The following is an 18452-nucleotide window of genomic DNA, read 5'->3' on the forward strand; positions in this document are numbered from 1 at the left end:
ATTCAAAACCAGGTTTTTTTTATTTTCTTCACTTGCAGGCTTTCAAATCCATTCAGACATATCAAGTATTTCTGTGAAGTGTTGATGCATAACAGAATTTAAATGTCAAGTCATTATGGAAGTAAAGATCACAGATGAAAGCATTTTAAGAGACTTGGTTTTATGTAGCGAAAACTCAGATCACCTAAGAAGAAAAGGGACTGTTTGTGACTAGCATAGCTCTTAGTAGCAGTGTAGTGTGAAAGTGATAGATACACAGAATGTAAATGGTAAACACACATTCAAAATGCAGGACTGTTGATGTCATGTGGATCAAAGCTGTAAAGGAGAGCAAACTTCTAAAGAGACATTTCACAGTAAACCCATTTTCTGCAAAAATGTCATGCTCTGGATTGTGTCATTGAGTATGTGCAAACCTCACTAATCATATGTAGGCAGCAAAACTGGCAAACGTATTTAACAACATGATAAAAAATAATGTATGATATTGAGTAGAGTTGGCTCTGATGCCAGACATGAAAGTATGGTTGCAAATAATACCAAGTGAGAAAAGTCACAGAAATACAGATGAACAAGTGTCTTATAGTTCCTGTTGGTCTGTTTCTCAGATGTGGCAATATTTTTGTTTGAAAAGTACTTCATACTGCACTTCAATAGAAGTTACAAACATCAAAATCCTTTCCCAGCAGTAAAACATTTACTGCCTAGAAAATGACAGCAATTTTACTTTGTCAAGTGTAGGAATTTTTAGGATGGCAGGAGACCATGAAATTTCTCCAGCTCTTTGTCTCTTCTGTTCATCTAGAAGTTATAAGGCAAAGTATTTTTTTCTCCAAATACTTGTCAAATTTCCATTTGAAAATATGTGAATTATTGTATTTGCTCATATGTTTGTCACTAGTAGCTTATTTCTTATATTAAATGGGCTGTGACTATTATCACGTTAGGATCCCTTCTGTGAAAGTTCTTTGTGTCCTGTTGCCAGTGACTGCTTTCAATGAGGAGGTCTGAACCAGTTCCCACTCAGCTCACAAATGTACTGGCTTCTGTCTCTGTGGTTCCTCCGCTCTCACAATCCCCTTCCCCCCCCCCCCCCCAATAAATTAGTTTCTGCTTTGTGAGGAACAAAACCAAAAGTACATCCTACTGTCCTTCTCGTCCTCTGTTCCTATCTGGAATCTAAAAACTATTTTAAAACAAGATCTAGTTTCAATAATGTAATCTCAGTGCTGTCTGTTACAGTGGGCATGTGGCACTCCCTGCATAGACATCAGAGACTAAATGGGCCAGATTTTCAGCTAGTGTAAATTGGTGTAACTCCACTGAAGTCAGTGAAGATACACCAATTTATACTAGCTAAGAATCTGGTCCGGTGGTCTTGCATCTGTGCGTGCAGTACACCACTACATTTCCAGAACTGGTAGTCACTAGTTCAGTCTGATGATTGGAGTCCTGAAGCTTTCTCTTAAGTTGGCTGCTTATAATGCACTAGACCAATGGTCTCTTTTCATTTGTGGACCCCTACAATTTTTGAATGGAGGTGTGGACTGCTTTGGAAATCTCAGACATACTCTGCAGATCTGCAAGGGTCCACGGACCACAGGTTGAAAACCACTGTTTATATTAACGGGAACCTTTCATGTACCCCTTAGACATAGTCTAGACATAGCAGACCCCCAGAGGTTTGCAAACCACAGGTTGAAAACCACTGCACTAGACTAGCTTTTGGCAACATATATTTAGTTCTCTCAGTTCTACAACCCAAAATGTTGTCTTTTGTTTTGTGCTGCTAAGTTTTTAGATATTTTTTTATATATATTTTTTCTAACAAGGAAGTCATTAAACCGCTCATATACAACACAACAGACTAAGGGAAGTTGAGGTAAAATTGGGTAGGATGAAAAGAAGTGTTGGATCACAAACATCCTACCTGACTGTCTGTCACTGATCAAATCATTGACCCTATACACAGCATCACACTTCTCAGTGCAGTAATCTTCTCCTCAGCAACGTCTACAGTCTCCAGCAGTTTTCCCATATCTGCTTCATTGACTCGCCATCTTATTTCACACCATAGGAGAAAGGCATCTCTTTTCTCTCTTAATTATGCAATTATATTGACAACAATTTTTTAAAATCTTTTGGCGTATAGTTTTCATGAAGGAAACAATGGGCGACAGGGGATGAATCACTTAATGATTACCTGTTCTGTTCATTCCCTCTGGGGCAACTGGCATTGTCCACTGTTGGAAGACAGGATACTGGGCTAGATGGACCTTTGGTCTGACCCAGTATGGCCGTTCTTATGTTCTTAAGGACACTTGGCAAAATTATAGCATATGAGGTTGCAATCCTGCTTTTTTTAAAAAAATGCTTTGAACTGTTGTGGCATGCAATAGCAAATTTCACTCTATCAAAATAAATGAAGTAATTTTTAACATCAAAAGTTTTAGGGTGCCAACTTTGTGGCGCAGTGGTAAATTTTCTGCATTCCTAATTGGGAGTTCAGGATTCAAATCCAGGATTCAGTCTGTGTTCCCATGCATGACATAGATTTGGGAGCATTGTGGTGAGGATATACTCAGTCTTCATTCAACAGTAGCAGCTGCTAGACCAGTAGAATTCAGAAGGGAGCTCATTTCAAAACTCTTGTTGGAAAGGAGGATAATACAAAGACTTTGTATAATTGGGGCATGGGTGGAAGCTAGAAAAGAATAAAAGTAAGGCATTTATGATTATGTTGGTTCATCTTCAACCCTTTGCTGCCCAGAGACTAGATTTCATTACCTGACCAGGATTCTCGCTATCTGGAAGGACCACAGCCTGTGGGGGATAGTGTTAGATGACAACTGTGTGTGACTGGGGAATCCAAATGTTAGTCTGGGGTTGTCAAAAAGCAAATGAAAACAACAAGCCCATATAACTTAACACATACGTTTTGTTTAAAAATGGATAATAAATATCATTTGCAACATATGTAATGTACTGTCCATTATAGAACATTTAAAAACATAAAAAGTCTGTTGATTACTGGAGATTTATCTGCTGCAGTATCGTACTAATCCCAACGTGGCTTCTTCCCCCTCTTTCCATCCTTCCCCCTGCTTCTATTTATTACTACTGTTTTTAATAGAATGTAAGAAAATAAATCATTGTCTGAATCACTGTCTTTACAGTGTTATGGGAGTGGGGACACACAGCCTTTTAATTTGTGGTCTCACTTTGGTTTAAACAGTCTTCTGTTTAGGTCTGTGCTGTAACCACATGGAATTAGTGTCATTTTTTGTAGTGTTCCTCATGAAGAAATTTTTTTCCCTCACATTTAGAAACTCTCCGTATTGGAAAAAAGCTTTCTTGTTTAACTTGGAGAGAAAACTAAATTCAAAGAAGGGATCATGGAGAAGCAGCTCACCCTGAAAGTTTGGATGCAAACATTTCCCCACATGAATATTGGCATTTAGCAAGCAACATAATTAACTAAATGACTCTATTTTTATTTTACCGCCTAAAACAGAGATCCCAAATAAACGATTTCCTCTCAAAATATTTTATCTTTAAAATACTTAAATTGCATAAATGTAGGGTTTAATTTCTTTTAAATCTATTATGGAGATACAACAAATAGGATAAATGTACCATAACACCAAAAAGAAGACTCTCTTAAAATAAGCATTATTATACCATTTTGCTGCCTCCAATAAGGGGCAATGCCTGCCCCTTCCTCTGAGATGTGTGTGTGGGAGGGTGGGTTTTTTTTTATTTTTATTTTTTTTTTTTTTTTAAGATTTCTGATGAATTTCTGGTGTCTGCATTCCAGCTCATAAAGTTTTGCCATTTAAGAAAATGGCCACCATCTCCCATTCCTGTCAATGGGACTGAAGCTACAGGGTGTTCTAAGCTGGACAGCATGGCATAACCTTTATAGATGTCAGAAGAAATTAGGGAGAATGTATGTAGGCAATAAGTTGGGGCGGGGGACAGGACTGGGAGTGAGAATGTGAGTGCAACCGCTGCCTATCCCATATATGGAGAAGGATAAACAGAGATAGAATGACAGCTCCCTACACCTTTAGGGAGTAGGACAGGGTAAGTGGAGATCCCTCTAATCACAGAACAGGAAGGCCATATTTTTGTGCATATATTAAAGATTGAATTTTGACCTGTCTGATAACACAGTTTAGAGTGCCACAGAGGGTCCTGTGGCACCTTTAATACTAACAGAAGTATTGGAGCATAAGCTTTCGTGGGTGAATGCCCACTTCATTAGAATGGGAGACTTTCCCCTGAAGATGAAAGGAATCCAAAGACTGTTGAAAAACAATGTGATTTATTTATTTTTTAAAGACCACATCATTTACTGGGGTCTGACTCATGATTTTTGAATTCTTGGAATTAGCAACACTGACATGATCTTGTTACTCAGACTCTGTGGTGGGCTTAGGATGTGTTCCAAAATATTAGTATTTAATACTTTGTTGGAATTTATTAAATTCAAAATTGTGGGTGGTGATTATGACTACTACAAAAAGCTTTAGATCTACTTCACCATTACTTGTCATATGGAGACTGATTTATTGAGAAAGCCTTTCTTATTGGGACTTTCCACTCTGAGCCCGACCAAGAGCACCTGTGCTAGAGGATCCCCCTCCTCTGCTAAATAGGCTAGGGGAAGCAGGGCAGGAGTTCTTGGGATGAAACCAGTTCTCAGGAACAGCAGGAATTTTCCTCACTCCCTTGTTCCTATTTACCCACCTTCTCTCCTCCTGCCATTTCTCCAGTCTCCAACTCTCCCCCATGATCAATACGTATATTTTATGTTATGTTAAAAATGTTTTAAATAAATAGAAATAACAATTAATACCTATTAATACCTTCACCAACTTTCTGCCCCATTACATTCATTTTCTGTTTTTCATCTTTTTAGATTGTAAATTCTTGGGGCCAGGGCATTCTGTTTTCCTGTGTTTATGTACAACGCCTAGCACAATATAAATAACATTCACCAGTTGAAACCCAGAATAAAAGAGAGCAGCAATTGAGAATCTCCCATTTTTTTAATTATAATTAATTATAATATTGGCAGAACTGAACTTCTTTACAAGATGCACCATACCATGTCAGTTTATCTGCTGGCATGTAGGGGGAGGGGAACCATAGCTCTGTCTACTCCCTCTCCTCCATATCCTGCCTCTGTCTATCTGCTTATGGTAGAGAAATATCAGATACGCAGTACCCTGCTTCCCCCAGCACGTTGTCCCAAGTTCCAGGTAGTGTGTACTGGGGAATGAGGCTTGCTGTTTTCGCATGATCACATGGGATCAGGGCATATTCTAGTTCTAAATCAGAACTGTACTAGATGCTGCACAAACACATACAAAGACCTTACAATTTAAGAAACTGTGACCCAGTCCTAGAATGAGTAGATTAAAACAATGTGGAGCGCATGTAAGTATTTCATATTGCTCCATTAAATGACTTGTCAAGTCTAGAAAAGAAATAGTGACCAGGAGCATGGAGGGTACAGTCTCTTTGAAGGCAACTGTGAAAAGGCCTGACATTTTAGGTGTCAAAGATCTCCTGTGAGACTATGAAGTAACTGGAAGTTTAGTGCACTCAGCACATCTAGGGGGTCATTAGGCCCATAGTTGGTCAATAGGGAATCCCCCATCATTTTCAAGATCCAAGCTTCTCGTTCATACCATATGCTAATTAAAAAAAGCAATACTATTTAACTTTCATGTGTTTGCGCTGATAGTGCTGGAGTAAAGGAGGGAAAGAGTGATAGATGGTTTTCTGACAGAAAGTAAATACATTGCCAAAAAGCTGGATGGAAATCTGTTCTCTCTTTCAAATGTGGTTTGGAAAATGAAATGCATTTCTAATGTTTTCCAACAAGCACCCAAATTTCTAAGCATGTAGTCATCAGCCATATTATCTGGCTCAGTTTTGATACTACTATGGGCTACATTTATGTCATAAAATCATACCTGTTGATGAGGAATTTGCAGAACACTCTTTCTTGTGACCACAATATGAGCAATAGTGTACCATTGTAGCCTTTTATTTATCAGTTATTTGTAAGACCAATTAACACAGCTGAAATCATTTTTCTGATTTAAAAGTTTGATATCAAATATCTGAATGTAACTTAAGGAGTGCAATTGAGACACATAGTTCTTGCTTTAGTGGTTGATTATTTTATAAAAACTTTTACCTTATTTTCCATTGAGCTCTAAAGTTCGGAATATTTAAATGAAAGTTTTTGTAGTTTGGTAACAAAGAATTTGTTTTGAACAAAGAATTTACCAAAGCTCTAAAGAAGGATAAAGAAACAACTGTTTCACTGTTACACTACTGCTGGATGAACATTGAAATGCAATCATTAAAAAATATGTACAAAAAGGATTCTTGGTGGAAACAATATCAAGTCAGTAAAAATTCACAGATTTTACCACAAGTTACTAGGAAAATGAAGTTTTCTAATAAAATCTAGTTATGTCATTTTGGTTAGCTCTCTACTGCAGAGGTTAGGTTAGTGTTTTTTTTAAAATAATAAAGGTAAAAGATAGGTACAAAAACTAATCTTATTAAATTTTTTTTAAATAATTTGTAGGGAAATATTTGATTTATAGCCTACAAGCAATTAAAACATGAGAGAGAGAGAGATTTGTTCTTTTTCTTCCCATTTTATAGTCCTAAATTGCTAAAGTGGATGTTTTGTACTCTTTAATTAGCTTCCTATGTTAGTAGAATTTCAGATTTTTACACAGTAATTTTTCTCTTAAAAATATTTTAAAGCAATTTCACTATACATTTTAATTCACAGTTGCAATAGCACAAGTTCTAATTGTTTTGCAAAGCCTTGATTGATTTTTAAGATATTTAAATCAAATCAGTTATTTAAATTGTCTTGATTTCAATCATTCCACCCTGTTATACCACTTGAATTTATGCTGGTTTATAAATACCTTTTATGGAAATCCTTCTTGTTCTTATTTTCTAGAAAGGTTCATGATCACTCCCTCTTACAGCTGTTATGGAAAGAAAAGTTGCCCTGCTCTTTTAGAGTCTTACAGTGTCTCTTCATTTTCTATACTTATTAGAGTGGTTCAAGATGTCTGTCTCAGCCATTGTACCAGTAAAACATTCAAATATTTTGATAGCATTACATGGAAACTCCATTCCTAATTATCACTGGCACTTCTGAGATCATTGCAAGAGTTACTCATTTGAAAACATCAGTGGAAATTAATTGTAAAATTAAAGCTAAACACTGCCCATTTTATTTCAGATATCTAGCTTATTAGTTTCCAATACCAAAAGCTATCCAAACCTACAGAATGAATTTCACTAAATTTAAACTGTATATTTCACTTTTATTTTGGACTTTGCTTTTTTAATTATGAAGTTGATTGGCGAATATAATATCATTTGTTTAATTGAACTAAATATAATAGAATAAATCTCCCCTCCTCACTTTGTGGCTGGTAGAAATAAAAAAAAAAATCAGAAAAAGAAAATGATAGTAATACTTCTATCTCCTACTTGACCCCAAAAACTTGCTTCAAAACGGTGAGTACTCTCTCCACAAATCATTTTTCTCTTAGTGGATTAAATTTTATTTGCAAATACTTGCTGAGTGTGAATTTTAAATTTACACTTGCAAATCTTCATGGATAGTAAATTTTATATTTGCTTCATGTGAGTATTCCAATCCGGGAACAAAAACATTATTATATGACTTATATGTCTAGTAGTTGCTAATCAGTGTTGCTCACAAGGAAGCCACATTAAATAAAAGTTGTGACTTTTTCACATAGTTTTCAATTAATCAACAGTCTCCAAACAGAGAAAAGGTTAAATTTGTCAATTATGTTATTTGTTACAAATAGTTTGCTCAGCTCTCCTAGTAACTCTCCACCTAAGAATGTTTTTTATAAAACAATTGAAGAAATTTAAAAGAACCTTACCCTAAAAAAAAAAAAAAAAGAAAGAAAGAAAGGAAAAAGAGCTTCAATAATTTATTGTTGCTTTATTGTCTTTGGACTTCAAATTGCTTTTTTTTAACTCTCCTAGTTTCCATTTTAGATGTTATCTGCCATAGTTTGTTCCTGGCTGTTGGCTTCACTTGGTCAGGGTTTCTGTTTTCTGAAGGATACCTGTGCAGCTCAAATAACCTCCTGTATCTTTTCTTTTTTCTTTTCCTTTCTACCACCTTGTTTGTTTAGGGCTATTTATGCCTTTTGTAACTGTATGTTTAAGTAGCCTTGGTACTGAATCTGAGGATTTTGCTAAAATTCTAAATCTTCTAGGGTGAGATTTTGTGCTTTGCTTCTAAGAGGTAGAAGGGGATAGAGGCTACGATTGCATTAAGCCACCATTTCATCCTTCCAATCCTGGGCTGTGCCAGCAAACACAAAGACTGTGCCTGGAATCTCTGCATCATTGTATTCTGTGCCCCACTCCCAACACACCCCTCCCACTCCCAGCCCTGCCCTCCGGCACACTACTTATGCCAGGGTTTGCAAGAGGGTACTCCAAGATCAGCCTCACTGCTTTCTTCTACATTTCTTTCTCTGGGGGAATCCTCCCTGGATGGATATGGGGATTTTAGAGGCCTTCTATGCCACTCTGGCCCTTTTACTTGTCATAAAGGGACTGGAGCAAGATGAAGCTCTCAACCCTAATGTTTAATGTAATGGTGCTAATATGTGGTATGAACCCTCCCATACAGATTTTGAATATAATTATAGTGTGTCATGCGTATTTGGTGGCCCAGATGTAGCTTCCTGAACTAACACTTGTGGGTTATTTAGGAATAAATCAGGAGCAGTCTCTCAACTTGCATGGTCGAGGACCAGCTATTAAAAGAAGCAATTGTTAAAGGTGACTAAAAATTGCTCCTCTAAACCTTGTAGGCTACTGAGGTGACCTATTATTTCTAGATTTAGTTGCTGAAAAATTGGTTCACTTGGATTCTTCAGAATTAAATTTTCCATTGAATGAAACATTGCCTATTGAAGTGAAAGCAAATTACTGATGAGTTTGATTATACTACAATTCAGACAACTTTGGTATCATTAGCATCATTGAAAAATACTCTTGTGTAATTTATAGTAAAATAGCATAATAAAGTCTGACTCTCATTTCTGTTACAGTTAAGTAAAGGTTACCACCATTTGATTGACAGTTTGTAATATTAAAGGTCAGACATAAAACAACAAAAGCACAGCCATTGTAAATGAAGGTTTCTGTAAGATTCTTGCCTTTCTGTATAGTGCTTATGTACTGCAATTTATATTATACTCTATAAAAAGGTCTCTCAGCTGCTGGTGTTCTTACCTACCATGTGTTCTCTAAAGCCTACACAAAATCAGCAGGCTGACTTTAGATTTTCCTTCCTTTTATGATTTTTATTTATGCCTATAATACTATTTTAACGCCGTTATTTTGTATTTGATATGCAACATATATAAAACTTGATACATGCATTTCATATCGCTTCAGTTTTGAAATCAAGAATGTGTTTAAGTTGCTGCAGTGGGAGGGGGAAACAGGATTTGTTTTCTGTGTATAGTATCTGAGATGTAGTTTAACATACCAGTAATTAAATTGTTTCTATTTCCTGACCAAAAAAACTGCAATTTTATTATAGTGAAGCCAATTAAAATAAAATAAAAGAATCATTTGATTAGTTTTAATTTGTTTAAAATTTTCATGTTCTGACATTATCATTTTACATACTGAAATACTTAGTATTTAAACTTTTGCCTTGATATATATTAACTCTCAGGCCTGGTCCCCACTTAGTCCGGACTTCGGACTAAGGTACGCAAATTCAGCTACGTTAATAACGTAGCTGAATTCGAAGTACCTTAGTCCGAACTTACCGCGGTCCAGACGCGGCCGGAAGTCTCCCCCTGTCGACGCCGCGTACTCCTCTCGGCGAGCTGGAGTACCGGCGCCGACTGTGAGCACTTCCGGGATCGATCCCAGAACATCGATGGCGTGCCGCCGGACCAGCCGGTAAGTGAAGACTAGGCCTTAGAACAATAAATCCAAATAAATATACTTGTCCTTAGTGTACTTTACTGAGGCAACAGATTTATTCCTGTTTTTCTCTTCCTCACCCTAGCATGAGCAATGCCTCCTTCCCAGCAGCCAGGTGCATCAAACTATTTGCAAACCTTAACTCTGATGCGAGCCCTACCTCCCCTCTCAAAATATACTGTGTGTTCTATGCCATATATTCATGCCTTAGCTCCTGATTCGACATGCCATTTAGTAGAGTCACTGCGGATATCAGAGGGGCTCCTAAGTAGATTTTCAACTCCCATTGAAAGTCAGTCCTCCGCCCACTTGAGTGGTGTCTGGTGGTGGTTGGGCAGATGTAGGCTACCTTTGAGCTCCTATGGCCTGGCTTCCAGGCCATTGGGGGAAGAGTCCTGCTCCACATGAGTCCATGGAGGATACTGGGCCACAGAGCTCCCAGGTTGCCTTTACTGCTGCCTTCTCTCATAAGAACAGCCATATTGGATCAGACCAAAGGTCTATCTAGCTCAGTATCCTGTCTTCCAACAGTGGCCAATGCCAGGTGCTTCAGAGGGAATGAATAGAATAGGTAATCCACCCCCTGCCGCCCATTCCCAGCTTCTGGCAAACAGAGGCTAGGGATGCCATCTCTGCCCATCCTGGCTAATAGCCATTGATGGACCTATACTCCATGAACTTATCTAGTTCTTTTTTGAACTTTTTCATATCATCCTCTGGCAAAGAGTTTCACAGGTTGACTGTGCGTTGTGTGAAAAAATACTTCCTTTTGTTTGTTTTAAACCTGCTGCCTATTAATTTCATTTGGTGACCCCTAGTTCTTGTGTTATGAGAAATAGTTAATAATACTTCCTTATTCACTTTCTCCACCCCAGTCATGATTTTATAGACACTCACATCACCCCTTAATTGTGTCTATTCCAAGCTGAAAAGTCCCAGCCTCTCCTGCCCCCCATGGCTGTTTAAGTCCTATTGATTTAAGCTGAGATTGTCAAAGGCACATAACTTTCCTTAGGCTCTTTTGAAAATCCCATCCTCAGCCCCTAGCTCAGTTTATCGCCTTTCCCACCTCCCTCACCCAAACAACCATTCTCCCAACCACACAATACAGGTCATAGAGTCTGGAATTACTGATTTCATGTGGCTCCTGGGGCTGTAAAGGAGTCAGCCGCTGTGAGAGGACTGCAGGGATGTGCTCCAAAGTCTTAGCAATAGAAGAAGGGGGCATCAGAGAAGGTTGGCTAGGCCATCCCCCAGTCACTTGGGCCTGGTCCACACTAACCCCCCATTTCGAACGTAGCTGAATTCGAAGTACCTTAGTTCGAACTTACCGCGGGTCCAGACACGGCAGGCAGGCTCCCCCATCGATGCCGCATACTCCTCTCGCCGAGCTGGAGTACCGGTGTCGACGGCGAGCACTTCCGGGATCGATCCGGGATTGATTTATCGCGTCTAGACAAGACGCGATAAATCGATCCCAGAAGATCGATTGCTTACCGCCGGACCCAGAGGTAAGTGTAGACCTACCTTTGGTATGCTGTCAGGAGCTCTCCTTTGTGTAGAGGATACTAGCACCTTCTTAAAGAGCTACTTTCCCGACAAATTCCATGAAGAGCACAAACCCAGATGGTTGCTCCAGAAGAGAGAATTTGCTGGGCCACATGACTTCCAAAGTCCTGGCTTTGCTGAGTTCTGTAGCTGCTGCTACCACTATTGTAAGTTGCAGTTTTTGGAACCTTACTGTAGGGTACTGTAATTCTTGATAACAGAGGGCTGCATTAGTTGGACTAGGGGAAATAACTTATTTTTAAGGGTTTAAATAGAGCAGTCCCATTATGGAAGTTATTTGTATTTAATAAATCCCAGTTGGGGGAATAGTTTACTTTCCATAAAATATTTCGCTGTTTGTCTGTCCTCTCGTTTCTTATAGTTGATTTTAAAAATATGTGCTTGAACACTCATTTAAAGGATACTTTGCTGTCATATATAGTTAAAATTGACATCCAAAGGTCTTGATTGTGGTAAGTAATTTACTCTAAAATAATTCAGAAAAGGTTTTTAAAAGCTTACTGTTACACTTTTTATATTAACTGTGAGTAAATATAATTTACATCATATTTGGTTTCAACAAATGTTTTGTTTGCTGAAAAGTATTTCCCAGAAATATTTAAAGCAGTTTCTTTTCTTTTGTAGTATTTTTAATTATAACAGGATCTTAAGTTGAATATAATATGAGTGCTATGCTTCTGTTCCTGGGAGACCCATACCCCATTTGTAATGAGATATTTGTTAACTTCTGTATACAGCTTGTGGTTCATTCCATAAATATTTGTGGGTTCTCTGATGTCCCTCACACGGTTTTATCTATGACAAATGTATACCACAGTTCTTGAAGTGATTTGTGAATGGTTGGATTTTTTTTTTTTGCACAAAATAGTTTGCTAAAATCTTTCTGTTCTATGTACAACATTTTTGTAAGCATTTCTATTTTCAGTTTTATGAGCATTCAGCTGAATGAAAATAATCACATTCAATTCTATGTTCATATATAATTTGATTATATTGAGAAACTTGCATAGATAGCCGTATACTGAGTTAGTCAAGAGAAGGAATTTGAACAAATTACTATTATTATTTGAGCACCATTCAAAGCTGTAGTAGCAAAAGTGCTCAACAATTTAGCATGGGTTTTTATGTGAGTTGGACATCTAACTCCCACTGACTTTCATTTGGAGTTGGGCTGCTATTCCTGTAAGTGCTTTTGGAAATCCCACACTTAATATTCTTCTAATGTTTCAGCTCTTATTCTTCACATTGGTATCTTATCTCATTGCACTGTTGATCATGTTGATTACACAGGACTAGGATATTGATTAAGTTAACATGCAGTATTTTTGCTGCATTTTAGGGACCATTTAAACTTTGTTTACAGGCAGAACTCTAGCCCAATTACAACTTCTAAATACATTTCATGTGCTTTCTGACTGGGCTGTCAGTTGTCAGTGAGTTTTCTGTTAAGAGTACAATGGGTGATACTCTTATTAATTACTGGCAGCCTCTGTTAGAGGATGAAAAATACTGAGATAATAGCTAGCATCATTATTTGCCTGTTTGGTTTGCTTTAGTCTGATGTCCTCATGACTTCCAGTGGCATGGCAGCTTGGATTAAATGGGAAAAGGTATTACAACTGTAAAGGTGGCATTGAACAGAACATTGCAGGAATATAGATATGTACAGATGCAAACAGTCCTTGCAGGCTACAGAGAAGACAGTTCTTGGTTGACAATGATATCCAGATTTACTTAAACCCGGGGCTGCTATTATTTTTAAATGTATTTGTTATCGGCTTTATTTTTCAAATGGCAAAAAAAAAGCCCAGGGCTTAGAAGTGTGAGGGAAGAGTTAGCTCAAAGGAAAAGCTAAGACTTTTCAGTTTCCCATTGTAAAAAGGTATAAGTATATAATGATTATCCAGCAGAAATTCAAAAGTAGCTTTGTTATAATTTATCTATAGGTTTGACTATCCTTATAGACATTTTGATTTTCCACAGACATTGTTCAGAGCTCTCAGCTTAATTATTTAATACCTGGCATGTTATGTAAACGGATGCGTCATAAAAAAAAAACACTTTTTAAAAAATCCAGAGATTATACCATATTCAAAACGCAACTGATCGGAATTGTATAGATTTATGTTTATTCAACTTTGCTCAGAAGAGTCTGCTTTAAATAAATACAGCAGACAGAATTAATTGTGAAGTGTGTGTGTGTGTGTGTATATATATATATATATATATATATATATATATATATATATATATATATAAAATGTCATTAATTGTTCCCTGCACTATTTTACTTCTGACAGAAATGCAGGACACCCAACTGCCTTTATAACCACCACAATTTCTATATTTTGGGAGCTTGACAGAGCCTGTTTAGACACATGAAAATTTAATCCATAATCCCAAAGGTCACTGTTGTCATGCAAGTGGGTATTCTAGCAAGTGTGGATTGGTTTTATCTGGCAATAAGTGCAACTGCAATTTACTTAAATCTGGTATTTGAAAACATCTTTGGCAGGCTTTTCATACATACTGTATAATAGTGTTTAACTGATTTAGTGTGAAGGCTTTGTATTTAAATTTGGCATTCACAAAAGCAATGGTGTATTCTGAGGCTTCCTGTGGCAGGATGTAGGTTTCTAAGAATATGTTGCCTCTTGCTGCCAAAAACTACCTCAACAACAGTGTTCAAAAGCTCTGTGAGTCCTACTGCCTTTGAATTGTGCTGCTTTTATGATGTTGTTAACCCTTTCCCCCTATGTTCCCCTTGTAGTTTAGCTTTACATTTTTGCCTTTTTGTTTTTTACTGTAAAAAAGAACTTTTGAGGGCAGCCTTCACACTGACCACATTTGCTTAGATATTCACTTCAGAAACTGTCTTCTAAATATGTTGGAAAACCCTATCTACCTTTTAGATGAAAGTATGGCAGTATGTCTGCTGCTAATATCTACAGTTCTACAACAGATATATAGGTTTCAGAGTAGCAGCCGTGTTAGTCTGTATCTGCAAAAAGAACAGGAGTACTTGTGGTACCTTAGAGACTAACAAATGTATTTGAGCATAAGCTTTAGTGGGCTACAGCCCACTTCATCGGATGCATAGAATGGAACATATAGTAAGGAGATATATATACACATACACAGAACATGAAAAGGTGGGAGTTGCCCTTTTTTAAATTTTCATGCGTCTACCAACTCTAAGGGGCTAATTAATTACGATGAGCAATTATCAGCAGGAGAAAAAAAACTTTTGTAGTGATAATCAAGATGACCCATTTCAGACAGTTTGACAAGAAGGTGTGAGGATACTTAACATGGGGAAATAGATTCAATGTGTGTAATGGCTCAGCGATTCCCAGTCTCTATTCAAGCCTAAATTGATTGTATCTAGTTTGCATATTAATTCAAGTTCAGCAGTTTCTCATTGGAGTCTGTTTTTGAAGCTTTTCTGTTGCAAGATTGCCACCTTTAAGTCTGTTACTGAGTGACCAGAGAGGTTGAAGTGTTCTCCCACTGGTTTTTGAATTTTATGATTCCTGATGTCAGATTTGTGTCCATTTATTCTTTTGCATAGAGACTGTCCGGTTTGGCCAATGTACATGGCAGAAGGGCATTGCTGGCACATGATGGCATATATCACATTGGTAGATGTGCAGGTGAACGAGCCCCTGATGGCGTGGCAGATGTGATTAGGTCCTATGATGATGTCCAACTCTCCAAAAAAATTATTGCAAAATTCTGCAAATTTAATTTGTCAAAATAACACTACATAATCACACCAGTTTCAATTATTTTGGTAATTTATTTCAAAATACCTGTGGGTGAGTATGTGTGTAACAATACAGAGACACACAAAAAATCCTCCAGGAGTAGAGAGTTAAAGAAACCCCTGTGACAACCCAATTCCTGTTTCTCTGCCCCCTTTCCCTCCCCCAGAGCTAGAGGGCCAGACACCTACAACTTCTTCCCCCCAGAGCCCACCTGCAGACCCCCCCAGCCAATACACCCGAACCCCCTCCTTTCCAGAGCCCAACCACAGGGCCCCGTCAGCCCAGACACCCCCACACACACACACACACACCCACACACCCCAGATCAGAGCTGCGGGCCCGCCCTTACCCAGACACCCGTCCCCCCCCTCAAGTCCAGGGATCCAGAGGGAGAAACAGCCTGATGCTTGGTCCCAGGCTTGCGTGGAGTTTCCTGCACACTGCCCTCTCCCTTCCTCAAGGCATGCTGGGAACTGCAGCTGCCAGGAACCCTCTAGCTCCTCTCTCTCCCTCACCCCCAGTAGTGTCTTCTTTGTGCTATTCCTGAGGGCATTCTGTGCCAAAAAATTAAACATTCTGTGCACAATATTTTAAAATTCTGCAAGTTTTGTCAGTAAATAAATGCAGAGGCTCCAGCATGGCAGTGGGGCGCACAGGCCACTGGCTGCACGAAGGTGGGAAATCACCCTGCAGCTTCCCCATCCCTCACCCCGGGGACATGGACTCAGTGGTGAGGTTGCACCTGACCCTGACACAGCACATAGCCTGGGCCCGCCCCAGAAACACTCCAGGGCCCTGCCCCTTTGCACCTGGTGCACCAGGTGTGAGTTAGGCAGACTCAACCAGGCAGGATCCAAGTGTGGAGGGGGTCAGTGTGGGGGATCCAGGTATGGGGTGGGAGGATTCTGTGTGGGACAATCTGGGTGCAGGCAGCTCAGTGGGGGGGTGTAGGTGTGGGGGGATCTGGATGCACAGCGGCTCATTGGGAAGGGGGTTCCAGGTGCAGGGGCAATGGAACTCTGCAGGGGCTTCCAGGGTTTGATAAACTGACACAACAGTGAAAAGAACTCCTGTCCCACATCAGGTTATCAAACACACTATTGACAGTATATCTTTTAGATTGCTCACCATGCTGTTTAAATAAGTTCCATACGAGAAACATGAAGCCTGTGTTCAGTGAAACTCAACCTCAGTTTTTGCAGGTGAATTTATAGAACACCTGATAAGACTGAGGTATTGTACCACTAAACTACATGATATAACCAGTAAATACAAAAGAAAACACAGGATGAAAACAACTGTAGAATCACAAGGTTATTTGTCTCAGCTTTGTGGTAAGCCAAGTATTTATGAAATGTTTGGGAAAGTCAAAACTTAGTGTCCTATTCCTGCCAAACAATGTTAAATTATGAGACACAATTATTTCCACTGTAAAACAAAAGAGTAAAGAATTTCATTTATGTTTTTGCATCTTGTTTTTCACCAATTCTTCCTTATCTCCCCACCTAACCCCTCCAAGTTTTTTTCCTTCTCACTGAACCTTTAAACAGAAATTGTATTCCACTTGTTTCTTGTGGAAATGTTTTGTCATCCAAAAATATCACTCAGACCTTCATTTGGAGTTATGCATATTTATCACGTTTATGGTCTGCCAACTGTACATTTACACTATGCTCTCCACATTTTGGTGAACGCTTCAAAAATATATCAAGATTCCTCAAGCTGTCTAAACATTGCTCAGTGTAAAAATGAAAAACTAATCTCTAAATGTTCAGACTCTTTCAGACTGTAATTTTTGTTGAGGAATTTAAACAATAAAGATACAAATAATTAACAACAAATTACACCTATCTGGATATCTGAAAGCATCAGCCGTCTTAAGTTTTATTTTATATTTTTTTACAGTTAGTCTAAAATTATACTGTATAGTTACCACACTGTACCTTGTCATCATTGGGTCATTCATTTCTGTGTTCCCGTTATGGCTGTAGAAGACAACTGTAATGTAAAAGTTCTTCTGCTTATTTGTGGGAAATTATTGTACACAGAGTTTTTGGAACAAGGGACTACTTTTAAACGTCTGGTCACCTCACAGTATATGTAGAGCATTTCCTAGAGGAAGTAAGCACAAGGCCAAAATGTTTGATGTGTGATCCACTGTAATTCCTTTCATGTGTTCAGTGGCTTTTATATGATGAATGCAGTGCGACCAATTCTGACCTTGGTGTGGTCCAGTTCAATTTGATCTTCCTATATGAATATTACAGTGGCACCCACCTGCCACCACTACTGTAATTAATATTTTGTTTATTTCCTTAAAGATGCACCATAGTGAGTCCCAAAGTCAGAGTAATTAAAATAATTAAACAGTATATTGAATATATTGCGGTGCTTTAACTTTTATATATAATACAATACCTTTTCACTCCATCAGAGGATGGTGCTTTAAAAAGAATTAATGAATGAAGTACTGTAAGGTAGAAAAATATTATCTCCATCGTACATATGAATAAACTGACAGACAAAGGTCACAATGGGAGAACAGGAATGAAATATGGGTCTCCTGATTTCTACTTCTGTGTTGTAACCAGAACAGCACGCTCAGTTCCATAGGGAGGATTATTAGCAGAATGCATGCTATGACAACCTCAAGAAGTGAATGCAGATCTCCTGACTTCTGCTCCTATGCATTTACCATAAAACCATCTTTCCTCTCTTTTTTTTTTTTACCTTTTCTATGAAAATTATTCCTGTGAAAAAGATATGCAATTGAAAGGTAAATGGTTACTGATGATTCCACTACAATGGCTGATGGAATTGATCAAGAAAAGGTCACAAAATAGTTAATTATACCTTTTGTTGGACCAATGACTGCACCATACCTTAAGCAAGGGGTAGGGGCATTGTCCAGCTTGTCAGGGTAGGGGTATAGCGCTTTACAGTGGAGTGGGAGGGGAGGGATGAGAGAGAAGCACAGAAGCTGCTGCAAACCTAGAGTGGGTCAGTATGGTTATGCTGACTCATCTCCCAGGGACCGGAAGGGCTGGGAAGTTGATAAAGGGCAAA

At 38.4% G+C, this 18452-nt stretch overlaps 1 protein-coding gene across 19 annotated transcripts in view; it reads left to right on the forward strand.

The window, feature by feature from the left end:
* Window positions 1–18452, forward strand: part of VPS13B (vacuolar protein sorting 13 homolog B) — a 943390-nt gene that overhangs the window by 607049 nt on the left and 317889 nt on the right. The gene's annotated exons all lie outside the window — the stretch shown is intronic.

Source organism: Chrysemys picta, chromosome 2 (assembly GCF_011386835.1).
Source record: "Chrysemys picta bellii isolate R12L10 chromosome 2, ASM1138683v2, whole genome shotgun sequence".
In the NCBI taxonomy this organism is placed as follows: domain Eukaryota; kingdom Metazoa; phylum Chordata; order Testudines; family Emydidae; genus Chrysemys; species Chrysemys picta.